We start from the raw sequence: 21632 nt of genomic DNA, 5'->3' as shown, positions 1-21632 counted from the left end.
ATCTGTAGCTGATGAGATGTAAGTGGAAGGGTGGTGTGGGACTCCAGGGAAGGTTCCCTAAAAGGAGGGGGCAGGATCTCCTTCCTCTCTCTTTGCTGTTGCCTGGGATAAGAACGTGCCTGAAGTTCCAGGAGCCATCCTGGACCAGGAGGTGACTTTGTAGATGGAAGCCACTTGCTGACGATGTTGGAGCGGCAAGACAGAAGGAGATGGGATCCCTGATGACTTCATGTAACCAGCCCGACAGCCCTGGACTGCCGCCTCACACTTCTTTTCTGTGAGAGAAACCAACTTCTCTCTTGTTTCAGCTGCTGTTCTTTGGGGTCTCCTGTTTAGGCAGCCACACTGGATCCTCACAGACAGATGTGCAGTTATCTCTATTTTACATATGAGGAAACTGAGTCCTAGAGAGGTAGCGCCACTTGATTTGAACCCAGGCGGTCTCACGGTGTGGCCTGTGTGCGTAATTGCTAACCTACAGGTGCCTCCCAGCAGAGCATTAATTGCTCACTGCACCGGGTAAACACTAGCTGGAGGGCGGCTGGGCTCTGCCAACGTGGGAACCAAGAATGCAAGGGTTTTGGCAGCGGCTTGGTCTGCTGGCTGGGGAACTGCTCTCTGTGTTCTCACCACATTTGAGTTGTCTGGGCTGGGGCCCTACAGCATTTTGGCAGGGGACCCAGATCGTGGTTATTAAATTCCTCATATTCTGATCTGCCCTCAAGGAATCAGTAGACCAAGCAGAGGCAATTATTGGAGGCTTTTGCAAGAGGGAAGTGATTCCAGCCCCATGTGAAACAGGATGGGGCGGCTAAAGTTCCCTGACAGGGAGTTAGGATCTGAGAGCTGCCAAGATGATCTCGTTTAGCATCTCCCAAAGTGGGCTCCAAAGCAGACGCTACTATCAAGAGATGTGAAGAGATGTCCAGTGTAGATGTATCGATGATTCAAGAAGCTTGGGAAACCGGACTCATGACAGGCCTTCTCAGAGCCTTTAGCATGCACTGGGACACTCTTGGAGGAAAATGAAATATGTAACGTTCCTTCACAGTATTAGAGTTTGAGACCTTTTTTCTGAGGAACATCTCAAAGGATGTTTTTCCCCTTTAAAAAGTATTATCCATAGATACCGTTTATGGATAATTGACTGCATGCCAGGCACTGTGCTATGTATTATATATGCATTATCTCATTAATTCTCAGAAAAATCTATGAAGCGGGCACTGGAACTGTTGCCACTTTATAGGTGAGAAAACGGAGGCTTAGAGAGTAACATGCCATGGTCACAAGGCTGCAAGTGATAAGCAGTAATCCGATCCTTTCTGTCTGATTCCAGAATCCACCATGCTATTTGGCCCAGAGAGGAGAGAATTTGCCACATCCCATACAGCTGGTAGGAGGCCCTGCTGGATCTGGATTCAGGTTCCTTGACACCTGTTCCAATTGTTTTTTCATACTTTGCTGCTTCTGGATTCATGAACATACGTCGGATGATGGGTGACGTCCATCTCCCTACACTGCCCTTCCCTCCCACACACCCAGAGCTGCGGCCAAGAGACCAGCTAGAGATGATGCAGGCCCTCTGGTCCTGGTTCCTGCCCCGTCACCAACATAACCTCTCATTCACCCTTATAGACCTGACATGTGACACAGGGACACACCCCTGAACTGGACCCATCAGTTATGGGCCATGCTCTCCACCACAGGCCCGGCTCACAGAAGCAAGCCTAGACTGCTCTGGGTGTGTGGATTTTACATTTTTAAACGGTTGAAAAAAAATAATATTTTGTGACACTCTGGTGCAAATTATATGAAATCCAAATTTCAGTGTCCATAAATAGTTTTATTGGCACAGGCCACACTCACTTGTTTCCATATTGTCTGTGGTTGCTTGTGTGTTACAATGGCAGAGCTGAATAGCTGCAACAGGGGCCCACGGCCTGCAAAGCCTCAAGTATTTACTTTTTGGCCCTTGACAGGAAAAGTTTGTTGATTCCTGTTCCAGATGAAAGAAATCAAACCCCAATAGTACCATCAGCCACATCTGGCGATTCCTTCTCAAGTGGCTGGTTTCATTATTATTTCTCAGGGGTTGGTGGGAATGAAACGGACTGTGAATAAACCTCAGGAATGGAGAGAAGGTGCAGGCCAGGCAGAGGGAGTGGGCAGAGGAGCCCCGGGTTCACGTCCTGGGCTGCCTCCCACGCTGTAGGCTCCTGAGCAAGTTCCTTCCACTGGGGTTGTGTTCCTACTGATATAACACTCTCATCCATCTACTTAATAAATATGTATTGAATGTCTACTATGGCCATGTCAGGCACTGTTTAAGGATATAGAAAGATTGTCTCTCTCTCTATATATATACATATAGATAGATAGATATACACACACACATACCTGTATAGGTATTATATATATATGTATGTAATATATAAAACTTTCTGCTAACGATAAGTGCTATAAAGACAAATAAAGCACATTAAAGAGAGACCGATGGTGATGAGGTGTTTCTTTAAATAAGGGGGCAGGACATCTCTCAGGTGTATGAGTGGAGACCTATTTGAAGCAATGAAGTATCATGCATTCCAGGCAGCGGGAACAGCAAGTGCAAAGGCTCTGAGATGGAAATGTCCTGTGTGTGCTTGAAGCACAGCAATAAGGCCAAGATGGCTAGACGGCAGAGCCTGAGGGGGTGCGGGGTAGCAAGTGGGTCTGAGGAGTAAGCAGGAGGAAGGTGGAGAGGGCACGATAGACCAAGGAGAGGGCCTGGGTTATACCCTAAGTGCAATGGGAGGCTATAGAGGGTTTTGCGCCATGACCTGTTCTGACTCGAAAGGAAATCTGTTGTGTGGGGGTTGGACTGAGGGGTGGGTCTTAACGCCACAGGCCCTCCTTTGGATCCTCAGGGTGCGGTATGATGAGGCAAAGGCCTCCTGGGAGGCAGGGAGATGCTGTAACTCTCCAAGTCGAAAGGCTAACAAAGGATGAGGGTGCCATGCCCGCTGCAGTCTGCCAGGGCGCTGCAGGCTGAGGGGCCGCAGCACAGCTGGGAGAGGGCCAGGGCTCAGGTCAGGCAGCAGGTTGGCTGAGTGCTGCCCTCAAGCCTCACCTCCCCCAGCAGGTCTCTACGTCCTCGCTCCACAGCCCCTGGATCTTCTCTCTCTCTCAGGCCCAGCACGCGATGACGTACCTGTCTTCTCTGAGTCCTTCCCTCTCTGGACCTGGAGCTCCTTGCCAGCAGGGCCTGTCTGGTTCACCAGCACTGAGCTGGGAGCGGGAATTTACCAAAAGACTAAGCCAGAGGCTGGAAGTGGAAGTTCAGGTGGGAGCAGGTCAGGAGGGGAAGGTCAGTGAGGGCCCGGATGTCTAACTTCTCGTTCCACCAGAGCAGACAGAGGCCTGCTCTGGGGATGCTAGATCCTTCCCCCCATGACCTGGGTGACACACCTCTCTCCTCCATGTAGAGTCTGGTGCTCAGTAGCCCCTGTGTTACAGTGATAGGTCCCATGTTCCTCATCACCCACACCCAAACCCAACACACTGAGCTCCTCAGAGCCCTTTCATCTCTGAACCCTGCCCTAATAACTACACAGTGGCTAGGACCAGGGGAGAGAAGGAAATGCTCTGAGGGAGTGTATTTTGCATGAAAAATTGTTAGACCTTGCAACCATCCTATGAAGTGGATATTTACTACTTTGCAAATGAGACAATGAAGTCAGAAAGGTGATCTGCCTGGGTCAAGGAGCCAGTAAATAGAGCCAGTCTGTTCTTTGAACTCTCCTAGGCACCTAAGACTTGATGGATCAGGGACTGAATCTGAATCTCGTGTATCTATTTGCTATTCTCCTCTTATCTGCCATTAATAATACAACGGTGTTGACATCTGTCACACCCACAAGGATGACAGTGATAAAAAAAGACAGTGACAAGTATTGGTGAGGATGTGGAGGAAGTGGAACCTTCAAACACTGCTGGTGGGAAAGGAAAATGGTACAGCCTCTTTGGAGAACAATTTGGCAGCTCCTCAAAAAATTATAGTTACCATATGACCCAGCAATTCTACTGCTAGATATGTATGTGCCCAAAGGAATTAAAAACATAGGTCCTCACAAAAACTTGTACACGAAGGTTCACAGCAGTATTATTCACAATAGCCAAAAACTGGAAACGATCCAAATGTCCATCAACTGATGGATAAATAAAATGTGGTATTTCCATACAATGGAATGCTATTCAGTAATAAAAAGGAACGAAGCACTGATACATGCTACGACATGGATGAAACTTGAAAACTGTGAAGTGAAAGAAGCCAGACAAAAGCCTCACACTGTACGATTCCATTTATACGGAACGTCCAGAAGAGGCAAATCCGTGGGGACAAAGGTAGATTAGTGGTTGCCTAGGGCTGGGAGTATGTTTTTGAGAGGAGATGAGAAGTGACTGCTAATGGGTATTGGTTTCTTTTTTTGAGGTGATACAAACGTTCTGGAATTAGATAGTGGTGATGGTTGCACAACTCTGAATATACTAAAAAACCACTGACTTGTATACTTCAAAAGGGTGAATTATCTCAACGAAGTTATTAAAAAAACAAACTTGCAGGTTGCCCTTCTCCAAGCTCCAGGCTATTTTCCAGGCTAAGCACAGAAGTCTCCTTTGCAAGAAGCTTCACTGCCAGCTGCCACTGGACACCAAAGCCCAGGCCCGGAATGCAGCTTGCTCACTCAGATTAGGCAGGAAGCCTGTCTTATCTTTTCCTCTAACACACATTCCAGAGCCCTGACCCTGTCCTCCTGCAGTTTTTACTCCTGGGTTCACTGGTCTCCTCAGGAAAAGCCTGAGTGGTGGGTCCCACGTGAAAATACCAACCCTTGCCAGGCTGGTGAGCTCTCCCGAGGCTGTGCAGCGCCAGGAGAGCCAGGGCCTAGCGCTCCGCAGACTCATCCCAAACCTGTCTCTTCAGGAAAGGGAAACTACAGAATCATTTGTTGAGAGCCTACTAAGTGCTGGGCCCAATCCTAGGTTCTTATTTAACCCTCAGCCACTCTGAAGGCATCGATTAGCACCTCCATGTTACGTGAAGAGAGATGTGCAGCGAGACGAAATCACTTGTCCCCCTGGAAAGAGGCAGAATTTCCTGTCTTCCTGAGCACCGAGCACTCACCCAGCAGTGTGCATTCCTCTGGACTTGTCTTCTCATCAGCAGAAGCCATACACCATAGCCACCATGCAGGCCAGTGGAGGTCTCTTAATAAATGCCCGTCCTCAGTCCTCATGGGATGTGACTTTTGCTGGCCAGGCAGAGGGACATGGCTATCTGCTCTTTCCCCCACCCTCAGGCCACCCACTAGGGCCTGGCCTGATTAGAGCCCTCTGCTCTCTGGACATGGTGCTACCCCCTCAGCCAGAGGTGTTCTGCCCTGCTCCTCTGAGAACCCACCTCCCCGCTGAGCTTTTCAGAATGTCCCCTTCCCCTTGCTGCTGTGGTTTGGAGACCCCTCTTATCTCCACATTAACAATCCCTGAGGGCAGAACTTGCAGAAGCACAGGGCTGGGGCTGATGTCTGAGGAGGGGCCACAATGTTGGCTGGGGCCCTGGACCCCGGTGAAGAGCAGCCCAGCCTTGGAGTGGATTCCCGTTCCGGGAGGGCAGGCTCTTCATTCCTGTGTGCCTGCTCCCAGGTGTGGACTGGGACGTTCAGTGGAAGGCCCCCAGGCAGTTTCCTCCTCCAGCTTGAGTGTCCTGTCCTTTTCTTTCCTGCGCTCACCCACGGGGGCCACCCACCCACTGGGACTGGAGCTGTGGCCGGGCTGGCTTCTCCCTCTCCCCAACAGGTGGCAACAAAACCACAATGCACGCGTTTTCAAATCACATATGGCTTCTTTGACCGCATAAAATAACTTTATTCACACAAACGTCCCTTAATTTACAAAGCCTCAGTCATTCATACACATTAGGGGGATCCACAGTGTTCAAGGAACTTAAATATAATGTATCATACCAACCCAAGTAAACCAAGTACAAAAAATATTCATATAAAGTTGTTCACACGTAGGTCCTAGATTACCAGCTTCTGTGCAAAAAAAGAAAATAAAGAAAAATAGATTTATTAACTAGTATTTGAAACTAATTTTGTGCCTGGGTTAAAACCTCCCTCACACCCAAGTTGGCCCCACACAAATGTTAAATCATTGCAACATTCTCCCCTGCTCTGATGGAGAGAGGCCCTGGGCCACAAGAGATTTCTTTAAAATGTCCCTAAATAAACTCCCTTCGTCCTATGGCCTCTCATGGAATAAGATGTGGGGGCCTCCTTCTGTCACCCCCTGCAATCCTAGGGGAGCTCTGGCAACAAACAGCAGTGGACTCATCTCTCAATGAGGGCTGCGGATGCTTACGTTAGCCCACCCTCATGGCACACCTCCTGCTTCCCCCTGAGGGCATCTCTCCAGACAGGAGCCCCTGCCCTCCAAACCTAGGCAGGCAGGCAGGACCAGAGACGGGCCTGTGTTGTCCTGAAGGCTGCGCCTCAGCCTGGTGTGGGAGGATGGCCAAGGCCCTACCGTTGGGCCTGGCGGCCTGAGGAGCTAAGAGTACGAGCTTGGCTGTTGTCAGGCTGCCAGTTCCTAGGAGACTCCAGTAGCCATGTCTGTCTGGGTGCTGCCAGACAGGCCTAGGAAGGGGAAAGGAGTCACTGCGGAGCAATAACCCAAGAGCCCCACTTAGCATCAGAGCCACCGGTGCCCCCAGATGTGTGCGTGTGGAAGGTGCACGAGCAGGAATAAAGGGGGGAGGTGCACTTGGGGGGCCGGGCTGGAAGCCCAGGCGGCCTTGGCATGGAGCACGGCAGGGGCAGAGAGGGTCCCCTCCTCGGGGTGGAAGCCTGACTCCTGCTTTTCCAAGCTTCCAAAAGATACCCCAAGGCTGAAACCCAGACATCCATCCTATTAAGATCTGTCTTCTAAAGAGGTAAACAGCCAACAGCATAAAAAGAAAGAAGATTCCCACGACGTCAGCTCTTTTCCTTTTCTTAGAAAAAGACTCAAGCAAAAATAATCATCTTATTGCTCCAAAGACTGGCTTTCTAGGAGACGACCGATAATGTTAAGGAGCCAAGAATCCTGGAGGAAGGGAATGACAGAGGCGGGGAATGTCCAGGGGAAGAGGGCTGCGGGAACTGTGGTGAGTGGTCTTAGCACCGCAGGGTCAGGGGCAGAGGACGTCCAGGGTGTGCAGGGCGTGCGCTCCTGCTCCTGGCTTCTCCGCCTTCACTCACTCTGGGACCACCACTGGCAGTGCCATAAAGGAGGCCAGGCCCTGTCCAGAGTCAAATCTCCACCCACTGCTGGGCATGCTTCTCCTCCAGCTGTAAACAGGGTATTTCTTCAGTAAACATTTAATACACTCCCTCAGAAAGGCAGCCATGGGGGCAAACCATGTCCGGGTGGGAGGACAGAATTCCCATCCTCCTGTCCCAGTGCCTCTGGGATGAGATGAGACTAAGGCCTGTGACCTTAGTCCCCAGTGCCCAGAAGGGGGTCAGATGGAGCCAGTCTTAAATGAACAGACTGTGGCTTCCTCCTGGCTAGAGGTAAGAGGCAGGGGACCTGCTGGGTAGTAAGAGGCAGAAAGCACATCTGTCTGAAGCAGTTTTTCTGTCCTCAGCTGAAGCTGCTAGTGAGTGCCCTGGTGGCGGGTGGAGAGACACGTGCCTGGACACAGCCCTCAGGAAGGGGTGGGGGGTGACGGAGGAGGAGTAATCCTTCCCAGGGGCTATCTGTGAGGGGGAACGTGAGTTTAAGTGGCAGACGGACACAGAGAGGGAGAAAGCCGCGTACTTCCAAACGAGCCAGGAGGTCTGGTCGGGAGGACAGTGGAATAAGGCACTATGATCTGTCTTGCTGATTCTTCTCCCTGAGGAGACACCGAGCTCAGACCCTCCAAGAGGCTATCCTTTTCACAGATCCAGGGAGAAGAGAAGAACTGACCGCTATTTTAAGGTCTGGAAACTCCTAGAACTTAGACAGGCCTAACAAACTTGGTGGCACTCGGATGATGCACCACAGGGTTGCTGCCAGGTCCAAGACCCAGGTGGAGAGGGTGAAGCAGCAGGAGGAAGCGAGGAAGCAGACCCACGTCGGGAAGAGGTGGAGAGCGAGCGGTTGAGAAAGACGACAGGAGCTCCCCGAGCCGAACCCCAAGGCTGGTCCCCTGACCGGGCCGAGGCGGCATTTTACTTCGGGCTGACTTCCACTCGACTGGCGGGTGCCTGAGGTGGACAAAGCGGAGAGAGTGGGAGAGGGAGGAGAGGGACAGACAGGCACTTGGGGGCTAACGAGCTGGCCCTCACGGGCTAGGGAAGGAGGTCCCGCCAGCAAGCAAGGATGGGCTGGGAGTCCTGCAAGATAAGGGTGCACGGAAGCTGGCTGCCCACTCTCCCAAAAGGTATGGGCGTCCTGTGACCTGCAGGGAATACTGTGGTGCCAAGAAAAATAACAAAGGGGGAGCACGACAGCTCCAAGACCTTGTTCAGACAGAGCTAAGAGACCTGGGAGGGCAGAAGAAAAAGAGTAAGCAAAAGGTAAATAACATGTCAGGCTTGAGCCCTTATTAGGGACTTTAGAGCGTGGGCTGCAGCCAGGGAGAGCCTGAGGGTGCCGAGTTTGGGGACTGTTTTTCCCATCTGCTCTTGTACAGAGACAGCCGCTCCTGAGGGAGGCAGGGTGGTGGGGCAGAGAAGGGGGGCACACTGCAGTTAGGGGATGCCACTCTCCCAACCCTCCAGCTGCAGCTCAGGGCACACTCGGGAGGTTCCCTGGGAAGTCAGAGAGCAGAGACAAGAGACAGGTGATCACAAAGATTTCAGCCAAGGAAGGGAAGGGCCTGGGTACCATCTGCAGCCCTGCTGGATCTGCTAACCACTGCCAACTGTCTGCCCAGGAGGAAGAGAAGCCTTGGTATTTGAGGAGCTTGAGAAAAGAATGTGAGCAAACATATTGCCGACTCTGGTCTGATGCTGTGCTGGTCTCTCCCGAACTCCCAGGGCCGAAGGACTGCTGCTTTGTGGGGAAGCCCCCCTTGGTCACACACCAACTTAACTGCCCTCCAACCCTCTATTGAGCCTACGCTGGCCTAGAGAAAACAAAGCACAAATTAAACACAAAAGATTTCCTTTCTCCTTCCCCAAAGACCCTTTCCTGCTTGGCCATAATGGGGTGAAAAGCCTTTGGAGTAGCCAAAGTCGCTTCCAGGTGAGAGGGACAACACAGGAACGGCTCCCCCTCTCCTTGCAAGGGGACAGAACACCCAGGTTCAGAAGCCCGCGAGGGCGGAGGCCGCAAGAGCATCGGTAGAGAGCGTCAAAATGGCTACACAGAGGGGCTTAGATCCACACTGGTGGTGAGGTTGAAGGGGTCACGGCTGGGGAAGCTTTAAAGTGGCAAGCCCCCAAACGGGCCCCTAACGGCTGTGGGGTGTCCACCCAGTCACCTCCCTGCTCTCGGCAGGCCCATTCTTTTCTCATCAGACACATTTACACGGAGGGTGGGCACCTAACACTAAGTCCCTGGGGGTGAGGGAGATGGCGTTTGACACTGTCACCACATGTGATACCATGGGGCCCAGCACACAGGGCACACCCTTCACTGCGAGGAGACGACAGTGGCAGCCAGTTCAGGACACCTTGTTCTTATGGCAAGGGTCACAACTGGATCTCAGGGACACAGGCAGTCTCTGTGACAACCTGGACGTTTGGTTGGCATGTCTGGGAGGAAGACGATCCAGGAGGCAGTAGGTGGTGGGTGCTGACCTCACAGGAGTGACAGATACCTGCTGAAGACCCAGCTGTGTCCCAGGCAGAGGTCTGGTATGAGTTTTTTCCTGGGGATCTTCCTCTGGAAAGGTGGGCTTGCAGAGCTGGGGGGCTGGCCACTCAACCGCCAGGAAGTGGGAGATGGTCACCTTCACTCCCCCCTCAGAGCTCCCGGTTAGAAAGGGCAGAAGAGGGAATGGATTCCCACCAATGTAAGTCCTGGTGTGGCCCGGGGCTGCCAACAGCGACAAGAGAACAAACCTGCAGGTTAGACCTTCTTTCTCAAGTTCTCCTGGCCAAAGTCTGGCCTTCCTCTTCCAGGTGGTTCTTTGCTTCTGACCATTTCCAAGGCCTTAGTGCTAGCCAGGAGCAGCCCATCAGCGAGTCCGGCAGTTCCTGCATCTGGTGGGGAGGTGGCCCATAGGCCTCCTTCTGTCTTAATGCACCCATCCCAGGAGAAATCCCAAAATTCTCCATGGAGAAAGCAGGCCTTCTCTGGGGAAGTGAGGTGTTGTAAGCAGAACTGAGAGATGGGTACAAGAAAGAAGACAGGGAAATAAAGGACAAAAACAAAATAGCTCCCTAACCCCTTATAAAAATTAAAAATGAAACTTATACATATGCTTTGTCCATGTTGAATTTCTTTAAAGAAACTGATGCCTGTCCACAGCACAGCTTCCTGCTCTTCTGAAGTCTTAATCGTTTAAATTAAAAAAAAAAAAAAAGAAAAAGAAAAAAAATGAAATAAAATTAAGCGAAACTAAAAGGAGGGGAAAAACCCAAACAAAAGCTTCACATTGCCGGAGCTCCAGCTGTCGGGAGATCGCCATCCGACCAAGCCACCACCTGTACCCTCTGCCATCCTGTGTGCGAGACATGATGAGACTGTGGGTCCCGAGGATCAACCTGGAAGACAGAAGGCAGGGAACGAGTGGACATTGGGTCAGTGGGCCTGGGGGGCCTCCAAGCTCCAGGTCCCCCAAGAGGTACCAGCACCCAACCCAGACAAACTCAGGAGCTGTGATGTGCCAGGGGCAGGGGAGGAGGCTTCACTACAACCACTCTGCCGTGGACACACACTATTCTCCCTTTTCAGATCAGGAAACTGAGGCACAGGTTCAGCACCATGACCAAGGTCACAGCAACTGAGGGGCAGACCCTGGCTGGGAACCCATGATGGCTCCAGCTGCAGATTCAATCATGCACCCAGCCCTCTCTAATGGCTTCTCTGAACTATTAGGAAATGATGCCACAGGACCCCAGCCATCTGTCCCCACAGGCCTTGGCAGCCCTGGTTCCCCTCATACTTTCCTCCCACTCTCTCTGACTAACGGTGCTGTACTGAGACTTCACAGCAACTCCCTTGAGTTTACTTATCCCATTTTAGAGACAAGAAAAGCAAGGCTCAGGCCTCTGAGAACATGTACGAGGCAGCCAAGGTTCTCAGGTCTTAGGGGCCAGAGTCCCACAGCCAGGCGCAGTGTTGACTCAGAGCCACCCGCTTGACCCCACACTGCAGGACACGGCCATGGTTAAACACACCTCACTTCCCCAGAGAAGGCCTGCCTCCCCATGGAGAATTTTGGGATTTCTCCTGGAACAGGGCATGGAGCCAGAACCTGTGGCTGAGGTAACAGGGTCTGCCACTGGACCATGGGCAAATTTAGGTCCTCTGTTCTTTGGTCTCATCACCTCTATCTAATCACAGGTTATTATGAGGACCAAAGGAACTAATACATGTACAACTCAGAACAGTGTGTGGCCCTATTATTATTAGCTTTTATTTGGGAATTGCCTTGGTGCTAGACCTCAGGACCAAGAACAGCCCCCCACCCTTCAGGGACCTGTTCTAGTGGAGGCCTAGAATACAAGAGCCTTCAGAGATTAGCCTTGGGCCAGCCCCCACCCCCAGCCCGGCTTTCTCAGTCTGAGCCGCCTCATCAGAGCTAAGTATAGCCCTATCCTGGGCAGGGGGGGCACCAGGGCAGCAATGCTCCACCTGCGCTGCACACAGACTCATCTGAGAGTTTCCAAGGGCCCACTTCACCGTGAACAACTGATCCAGACACGTCTATCACTGTGTACTTGAAATCCTCTCATCAGCTTCAGTGCTCTGCAAGCTCTCTGCAGCCCAAGAGGTGTGCCCTCCCAGCCCAGGGCCCTCCCCACCTTACTCGCCACCTGTGCAGCCTGACCACACTGGCCCGTTGTCCTCAGGTCCTGGAGAGATGCCTCACTAGTCTTCACGACAGGCAGCACTGTATAGCGATACTGGACAATTTACCACCTGTCAGCCTCAGTTTCCTCCTCTGAGAAATGAGGGGCTCTTTTCTGAGGTTTGAGTGGCATAATGACTATAAAGCACCTGGCCACAGCAGGAACTGACACACTCCATGAGCCCATCCTCTGACGGTCATTCGTCCCCAACCAGAAATTACGATTGTGTTAGATTTAAACAGGCCGTGGTCCTCAGCCATTTAACCATCAACACTGCTTCTAGCTGGGTGAGGATGCATGGCAAGGACACACCCCGTGGGAGGAGTGTAACAAAGCCTTGGGGAGTTGTGTTTTCAGAGCTTCAGATGTGTTTTAGACTTGTACAACCTATAATTCCACCTCTGGAAATGTAGCTTTACCAATAATCCTAAATACGAAAAGGACTTGATGAATAAAGATGTTCACTAAAGTATTATTAAAATTACAAGGCGAGAATCCACAAATCCAAAAATAGGAGATTTAAGCAAATGAGGCATCTACTCAATGATACATTACCGAGGAGATGAGAAGGCTGTGTGGCACTGTGAACAACACGACGGCAGAAGCACTTCCCCAGGTTAAGTGGAAAAAAACAGGCTACAAAGTTCTGTGGCATAGAGTACGACCAAACTATGTAAAAAACAAAACACCTCCAAGTATAGGAAAATCTAGCAAGAAATACATCAAAACGTTGTACTTGTCGTGAGCGTATTTTCTTCTTCCCCCACTTTTGCTCTGTGTTTTTATAGAGGCATACCTCAGAGACACTGCGGTTCAGTGTCACACCACTGCAATAAGGCAAATGCCGCAATTAAGCGAGTCGCACAAATTTTTTGGTTTCCCAGTTACGTTTACACTACACTGTAGTCTATTAAGTGTGCAACAGTATTATATCTAAAAAACAATGCACATACCTTAACTAAAAAATACTTTGCTAAAAAATGCTAACCATTGGGGCTGGCCCTACGGTGCAGTGGTTAAGTGTGCGCACTCTGCTTTGGCGGCCCGGGGTTCACAGGTTTGGATTCCGGGCGTGCACCGACGTACCGCTTGTCAAGCCACGCTGTGGCGGCGTCCCATATAGAGTAGAGGAAGATGGGCACAGATGTTAGCTCAGGGCTGGTCTTCCTCACAGAAAAAAGAAAAAAAAAATGCTAACCATCATCTGAGCCTTCAGTGAGTCGTAATCTTTTTGCTGGTGGAGGGTCTTGTAAAAAATGCAGTGTCTGCGAAGTGCAATAAAATGCGATATGCCTATATCGAGTACCCACCACATTGTTTCAAGTATTATCTAAATTACGTTTTACTTTTCAATGGGAAAAACAGTGTACTTTAAGGAAATAAGAAGAGCTGGCAGCTCCCAAGAAAGGTCCCTGGAGTAGCAGTCCCAAAGGGCAGACCCGGGCTCTTCCACACAAGTGGACAATGGAGAATGTTCCACGTGTCAGACAAGGTTGGACTGTGTGGCTCCCTCCTCCACGGCACAGCTGAGGGGTGACCCAGTGTCTGTGTATGGAGTAAAGGGGAGATGAATGATAAAGGCACTGGAAAGAAAAGTATTTGATCTGGAAAGAAAATACTGGACTTCTCAGACCCAACCTTTTCTTCTGCTGCTTCTGTTTCCCTGCCTGTTAAGTCTCCTCAATCAGCAAATCCACTGGTGGGTCTTGTATCCCAGGTTTTTTTTTTTTTTTTTTAATTTATTATTTTCATTGCGAAATTTTTGTTGTACATTATTGTTTATCAGTCACCATATAAGTGCATCCCTCCACCCTGTATCCCAGTTTTTGACTTGGAAAAATCCACTCATCATAAGCCCGTCCTGTGATGATCCAGCAGCCACCTCAAGTCTAGCTTTATTTGACACGCCTATTGTCTTCTCCCTGGGCTTTCCGTAGACGAAGCAGAGCCACCAGAAGACGGGGGGAGGGAATCTCACCATCCAAGACCCTCTTAAGTCCTTGTGAAATATGACAAGAAAAGCCCAGGAAATCACACGGTCGTGTATGATCCGCTAAGATAATCTCTGGAACCAGTTACGACCTTTTCAACACTGTGTTCCTCCCTCCCTTGGTAGGACCCAGGCTGAGGACAACCTCCTCAAAAGGATGACCATCAGCAGGAAGGTGGCCCATGGCAACTGGAGAGCAGGGTCAGCAAGGAGGCAGAGAGACTCAGAAGCCAGAAGTCCCTTTTACATAAACTGGTGGAACAGCGTGTGATTACAGAAGGTCAAAAAAACAGCACAGCATCCTGCAAAAGCTCCTGAGACCAGCGTGTAACGACTGCCGTAACCACCGGGGTCCCCTGCCAGGACTGGAGGCTGACATTTCCCACAGGCTCCTCCGCCCGCCCTCCAGCTTCGGCACTGGCTCCAGGCCTCCTGGTACGAAGCCTCAGGAGAGCCCACAGGTCTCAGTCTGCTTCTCCCTGGTGGGTGGGCACAAGGAAAACCAGAGGGCTCGCTCTTCCGTGGAGAGGACCTTGGCTTTGGGTTCCTCTCGCGTCTCCCCTTAGAAAAGGTACACCTTCCCCACGGAGCAATGGCAGTAAGCACACGGGAAGATAGTAAGGCCCCTTTCTACAGCCATGAGGAGGAACGGCTCGGACCACACAGGTCTGGGTTGAAGCAGCAGCAGACCCTCCCAGGCACTTGCTGGAACAGGAAATGGTGTGGGCCCCAGCCCTTGCACTTCACCCCAGCAGACGCCACACCTCAGCTCCCTGACTGCCCAGGCTGCAGCTTGATGGCCCGGCTCAGCTCCACTCTGGGACTGCCTTGTCCCTTTCAGTGGAACCCCTACCTCCGACTAGAGCCCTCCTCGAGGGCAAGGCCACACCTGCTGAGCATAATGAAAAACTGTGGTGCGCTAAACCTGCACGTGACACGTGTAGTGCACGCCATCTTTCACCTTCCCAGTCCCCTCTTCTTGTGAGGACAGATTTGCCCCGTTTTAATAAGAGAACAGGCCCAGAGAGATGGAGCAACTTGCCCCACATCACAAAGCTGTTGAGCAGTAGAACCAGCACTTAATTTAAAGTTTTCCAGCTGCACTGCCCAAAGTCCTTCCACTACCACAGTCTTCATTTAGTGCTGTCAGAGCTGGCTCAGCAGCGGTTCTAACAGCCTGCGTTTGAGATGCTCTTGAGAAGAAAGGTGTCAGTGACTGGGAAGGTGTGCTGGCACAACCTTCCCTTTCTTATTTCCGTTCTCGGACCAAGTTCCCTCAGCACGTCCGACCCCCTTATTCCTCTATGATTATCATAACGGCAGTCACTCCCTGAGCATTTCATAGGCGCCAGGCGTGGTCCATGGAAGTGCGATACGGTATAGAACAACCTGGTAAGGCAACTTTCAACCCTCCCGCACTGCGTTCCATTCACTGTGTCCCAAAATGGACCAAGTTTTACATCTGCTGCCTCATTTCACCCAACAACCCTACGAGGTAGGGGCTACTGTCACCCCAGCCTTAGAGATGAGGACACTGAAGCTCAGAGATGATCTGCACGGCTAACAAGTGGTAGAGAAAAGGGTGTGAACCTAGGTCTGTCTCCTGACAAAGTTCCTGCTTTTAACATGTAACTTTGTAATGTAAAATCCCTTCCTAAAGAGAGGAGAAGAGCTTAAGTAGAGTTTAAAATCCATTTAATCCCTTCATTTATGAACAAATTCACTGAGAAAAAGGTTCATAGAAGGCCTGGCTTAGGTACCTCTGTATAGGTCTGGTGTCCAGAGCACAAAGGGAGGTGCAGTGCCAACCAGGCAGTGAGCAGCCTTCTGGCAAGCTCCTCTGCCAGCCAAGTAGTTGTCTGGTCTGTCCAAGGAGACTGGGGAACCAAACTGCTCGCATGTGAGGCCATCAGCAGTTTGGAGAACAGAAGCTGGGGAGAGCTGCAGTGGGAGCAAGTGATGACCGGGCTGGGGACCGAAGGGGCTCACACGTCCATCTCCCTCCCCTATTCCTCAACCAGCAGACACGGAACATCTAGGTGAATAAAAGATTATCCTTTATTCTAAAAGTATGGCTTTCCCACCTTGTTGGTGTCAAAATGTCATTTCTTTGATGAAATGATGGAAGTAAATGGGAGTGGTTTAAAAAACTGGTCCCCATCTCCTACTTCCCCTCTGCTTTTAAATTATACTGTCCTTCGACATGTGTAAGTCTGGCAATCACAGGATTTAAAAGTCTCTGGGAACCACAGTTACGTTTTAACTCGGCATCTTCCCTCTAGTGTTCTGCCAGGGAAACAGCACAGGCTATGTATGGTGGACAGTCCTGGGTTCAAGCCCTGCCACTTACTATCCACTTACATTATCTGAGCCTCCTTTTCCTTACTAGCAAATGGGGGGTGCTGCAATATTTACCCTTTTGAGGTCTGCTGTAAGGAGTGACAATTCAAGTAAACTGCCCATCTCAGCACCCAGCATAGAGTGGGGCACTCAGCATGATCTAGCTTGTTGTTAGTTGTGTTAATGGTCACACATTTTGGTTCTTAGGGTGTTACAGACTGAAGTATATAACTTATCTAGAGTCAAAGCTTAATTCAGGGGCCGGCCCCATGGCTTGGCGGTTGGGTGCGCGTGCTCCACTGCTGGCGGCCCAGGTTCAGATCCCGGGCGCGCACCAACGCACTGCTTCTCCAGCCATGCTGAGGCAGCGTCCCACATGCAGCAACTGGAAGGATGTGCAACTATGACATACAACTATCTACTGGGGCTTTGGGGAAACAAAAAAAAAGGAGGAGGATTGGCAATAGATGTTAGCTCAGAGCTGATCTTCCTCAGCAAAAAGAGGAGGATTGGCATGGATGTTATTAGCTCAGGGCTGATCTCCCTCACACACACACACACACACACACACAAGCTTAATTCAGGAACTTTCTGTCCTATGTTTTCATGAAGGCAGTGGAAGTGGTAGAGGAGGGGGAGGGCGGCTCTCCAATCCCCACTGAAACACCTGGCAAAAGTGTCCTCAGCACCTTTTGATCTGCTCAGGCCTCAAGGTGGGTTTTTGAAGCCCAGGGACCTAGAAATCTGGCTGTCTGCTAGGATCTATTTCCGTGGTATTGCAAGAAGTGTCACACCACTTTTGAAAGGGTGGGCCAGTATCCCAGGCGACCACTGGCACTGGTCAGGAAGAGGGCTCATGCACCAGTCTGCAGGCCTCAAGGAGGCACACGAGTTCCTGTACCTGCTGCTAAGGTGAGCAGAAACCCTAGGCATCCAGAATACTGGGTGTGAGTCCTTGCATATACTCTTTCTGCTCTACACCCACATTGATCCATGAAGCAGGTTCTCTCTATAGATGAGGAGTTTTAGTCTCGGAGGTTACTCAGCTGCAAGCTGCAAAAGGTTAAATGGCTAGTAAATGGTTAACTGGGATTCAAACCTAAAGTCCAGTTTTCTCAATTCCTCTCTGCCTCTCATCCATTTAACAGAAACGAAAGTCATCTGGTTGGCATGCCCATAGACTAAAGCACAGTATAAATTCAAATCGTGGTATTATTGGGTGGGCAGCCAAGAACTCACTCTTACCTAAATTGTCCCTGCAGCCCCGCCTGGTGGTATTATCACTGAAGTTAATGATATCTTTGATATACTAGACACCATGCAAGGCTTAATATGCAATGGCCCTTTGTCCAGACACAGGAGCATGTAGGAATCATCCCCATTTTACAGAATGGCAATCTGAGGCTCCGGTTATTCATTTGCAGCATATCATGCTGTGGAGGCATACAGGCAAGGTAATCTCAGGGTCACAGAGGGCAGGTCTCTTCTTCTAAGTAGGATTAGCTTCAAAATGAGTCATTCTTCACTTGTTTAATACACCAAAGCAGCTGGCTTTTCATACTCAGCTATCAATGTGCCAGCCCTGGGGGTTCAGCGCCCCAGCACTGCTGTCTATTCCAATCTGTCAGAGGGACTGAAGCCAGGGAGCCAAGCTCTCTGATGCCTCATTCCCCTAGGGCTTAGCTAGCAACAGTGGTGCTGAGAGTAGGGCAAAAACAGTGACGACTGTGCTGTGAGCAGCCCATGGCACAGTATCTGGGTGGGGCCGTCGTCAGGGTCCAAAGAATGGGGGTAGAGACGACAAATGGGATAATAATGTTTTCATTCTTCAGGTCTACAGAGGGGCATGGGGTTAGGGAAAAGGGGAACAAGAGGCCAGAGGTTATCAAAGCACACCCAACAGGAGCTTCACAGCAGCCACGACAATCTGAAAGGCCGTGGGTGCCAGGCCTGATGGTCTCTGAGCCCTGACCAGGAGACCAAAAGAACGCAGAAGTCTGGGAGCAGGTCCTGAATGTAGGGGGAGGATCAGTCACAGAGCATATGTTACAGAATGGCAAATAGCTGGTGCTCTGTCAAGGCCATAGGCTACGGGGCAAGAAGATCTAAAATTTATACCCCAGCTCTACCAATAAGTAGCTCTGACCTTTACCAAGTCAAGGCCCTCCAAGCCTCAGTTTTCTTAACCTAAAATGTCTACTTGCAGAGTGTTAAGTCCAGTGATGGCATCTGTAACAGGCACAGTGAGGCACACAGGAGGCACTTAATAAGCTGTCATGGTGGCTTTAAATCACATCCAACAAAACAAAACAAAAACCACAAAAACCTCACAATAGTCATCAGCTCAGGCTAAAATTCCAGACAAGATGACTTGGCCTCAAGTCAGTCTTCTCTCAAAGTGACAGCCTCCTTTCTGCCTGGGGTCTCAGCAACGGCCAGTCGGGTTCACACTCCACTCGCCCCAGCCCCCTCATCTGTGCCCTTGCTGTTGGCTCAGACGGCACTCACCTTTTGAGGCCCCCTCCACACGGCTGCTCCCAGGAAGCATTCCCAGGGAACTCCGTCTCTGCAGGACTCTTCTGTGCTCCAGTGAGCAGGCACAGAACAACCACAGGCCCCCAGTAACCCCGCTGTGTGCTCGACTCCTACCACCCCTACTACAAGCTTCCTTAAGGACAGGGACAGTCTCAGGCTTCTCTTAAGCCTCTGGGGTTGCCAACCGCAGGAGGAGCTCAAAGACTGGGTGACTGACAGAAACTGGGAGTTAGGACATGGCAATAAAAATTAATTTACGCACTTTGCAGAATCATTCATTCCGCACAAGAGAATTTTAAAATAAAAATATGGTTACAAAAATCCCTGCCTTTGCTTGAATTCCCACTGAACATCCCAACCAACCAGGTGCAGAGACAGATGCTCACTCTCACCTCAGAATGCCAGGCGGCTTCTCCAGGCTCCAGCGCTGGGGAGGGAGGAGCTGGGTAGGAGAAACAAGGCACGCAGGAATGAAGGATTTTCCTGACACGACACAGCCTATCAGTTACAGAAGGAGGCTCCTGTCTCGATCCCAGCTCTCTCTACTACTCCTTCTCTCACCAACTTCCCATCAGAAGCCCCTAACTTCACAGGGGAAGAAGATAGCCAACCATCTGCAAATACGGTCTATTTAATCTGGAGAGGGCGCTTGAAATCCGGGTGTGGCTAGTTGGAGCTGGCCTGGCTTCAGAGCATGTCCTTAGAGTCTAAGTCAGTAACAGTACGAGGTTAATGAGAAGGGCAGAGTTAGGACTGGAAAACTTGGGTTTGGCCTCAATTCTGTGGACTTCCCCAGATCTTAAAGACCCACCGTGGCCTCCTACCAGGCCCAACCATCCATAAAATGGCAAAAATGCCCAACAACTCTCCTTAGCTGACAAGGGGCTCAAGAGGTGGTGGTGGAGGTCTGGCTGGGGTGCTACCAGGTATGGTGGAGACTCCCATACGCCATGTTCTAAATACACAGATTGTGGAAATAGGCGGCGGGGGCAGGACTGCCCCACGAGGAACTGAGCACCAGCCCTTGTGCAGCCAGAGGTCTATTCTCTGCCTAAGAAGCCACCCCTCCCATCTTCTACATCTTCTTCATCTACTTAGGCATGTCCAGAAGAAGCATCTCCGTGAACTCTCTGAAAGGTAGACTGTCACCCAGGCTGTGACAGCACGATTTTAACGGTAGGAATGCACTCCCAGGTGGTAATCTATTAGGAGACCCTAAAGTAAATTGGAGGAAAATGATAAAGGATCTAGGAATGGGAAACGTGGCTTCTGGTCTCATCTATCTCTCCGTACTGTGCTCTGGGGACTTCGTTTCTTCAAGTGGCAACAAGGGGCTTGGGACCAGGGCAAGGGGTCTTACCCTGGGGTCCTTCTAACTCCAAGGATGCATAGGTTCTGCAAACCCCCTGAAGGTACATGAAACGTCAAGGTGTGTGTAAGTTATGTGCACTTTTCTGGGGGAATATCTCCAACATTCAGATTCTGAGAGGGGTCCACGACACAAGGGATCCTGAGAACCAAGAGGACCTGTGTCGGCTCCTTATCTGTCAAGACAAAAACTCTACCCAGAAGTCAGCACAGGGCTGCTCAGTGGGGCTTTCCACAGCAAAGTGGAGTAGGACCCACGTGGTTGGGGGCAAGTCGGGGAGGGGAGTGCTGTGGGGACAGACTTTAGCTCTACACACCAGAGCCCATCCTCACAGTGAGAGGGGGAGGTCGCTCTCCCTGCAGGTCTTCAAGCAGACCCTGAGCCTCCCTTAAGGTGGATGAATGACACAGAGGGGAGACCGGCTCTACGCCATGTCAGCTGAGCTCCATCCGCTGCCCATTTAACACAGGAGGACACACGCTCTTGCAGCAACGACTGGCAGGCCCAGTGCATGCCAGGGCACGGCTTCCTGAGAGCAGACCTTAAAGCCAAGGCGGAAAGTGGACGGAAGCAGATGTCAGTTTCATCTCAAGGTTCGATCAGGGCAGTGAACGGTTCTATACAAACTGCAGCAAGCAGCTCCTATGGAAGCTCTCAGGCACGGAGCCTTGGTCATATTACAGCAGTGAGCATGTTGTCACCACTGCTGACTCGGTTGGTATTGTTTTAAACCTTTCGATTCCTTGGAGTGTGCTGCCAAAACTGCTAGGATTTAAAAGTTTGCCGAATGCACAAAAAGAAGAACCACTGGGCAAGATCTAAGATTCTGAGATTTGGAGGTCTCTCTGGTGACCAGCAATCAGTGGGGTTATCCCACCTGGATCTAAGAAAAACTGGTCTTTCTGGCCTCGGGAAGTCACATATGGAGGCCCTCGGGCACTGGGGTTGGTGATTTCTCCTAAGCACCTTAGCTGGTAAACAGGTACTGGTGGAACTCATTCGAGAGAAACTAAGGGGGAACTTTTTGTCTCCAGAAACAGCTCTGGTAATTGGCAGCTGGCTACAGGGATACCCTAACTAACTCCTTTCCTCAACTTATTAAGTGTGGGGATGAAACGAAAGCTGCCAACTGTCTCAATTGGCCCCCAAAGAGACTGAGGTTCAGCTGCGGCTCCTGTGATTAGCAGAAAAATGGCTCAGGGCAAGGGCTGGGCTCCTGCGAGAGTTCTCCTTGGGGCCTTTGCCAGGAAGAAGCTGTGTAGATGCTGCTATAGCTAAAGGTGAGAGGTCGCTTTTCCATATGGGGACAGGACAATTTGTGGTTATAAAAGGAAAGGCTCAAACAAGGTCATGCCCAGAGTGGTCTGGG

General features: G+C 50.8%; 1 protein-coding gene across 1 annotated transcript in view; it reads right to left on the bottom strand.

Moving 5' to 3' along the window:
* Positions 1-8108: 8108 nt before the first annotated feature.
* Positions 8109-21632, bottom strand: part of STK35 (serine/threonine kinase 35) — a 43803-nt gene continuing 30279 nt past the window's right edge. Inside the window, exon 4 of the mRNA XM_058563061.1 lies at positions 8109-10718. The gene's annotated coding sequence lies outside the window, so the exon portion shown is untranslated. The remainder of the gene's footprint in view (positions 10719-21632) is intronic.

This window comes from Diceros bicornis, chromosome 19 (genome assembly GCF_020826845.1).
Source record: "Diceros bicornis minor isolate mBicDic1 chromosome 19, mDicBic1.mat.cur, whole genome shotgun sequence".
Taxonomy (NCBI): Eukaryota; Metazoa; Chordata; class Mammalia; order Perissodactyla; family Rhinocerotidae; genus Diceros; species Diceros bicornis.
Note: the sequence above shows the minus strand (reverse complement) of the source record. Positions and strands in the feature narration are given on the sequence as shown.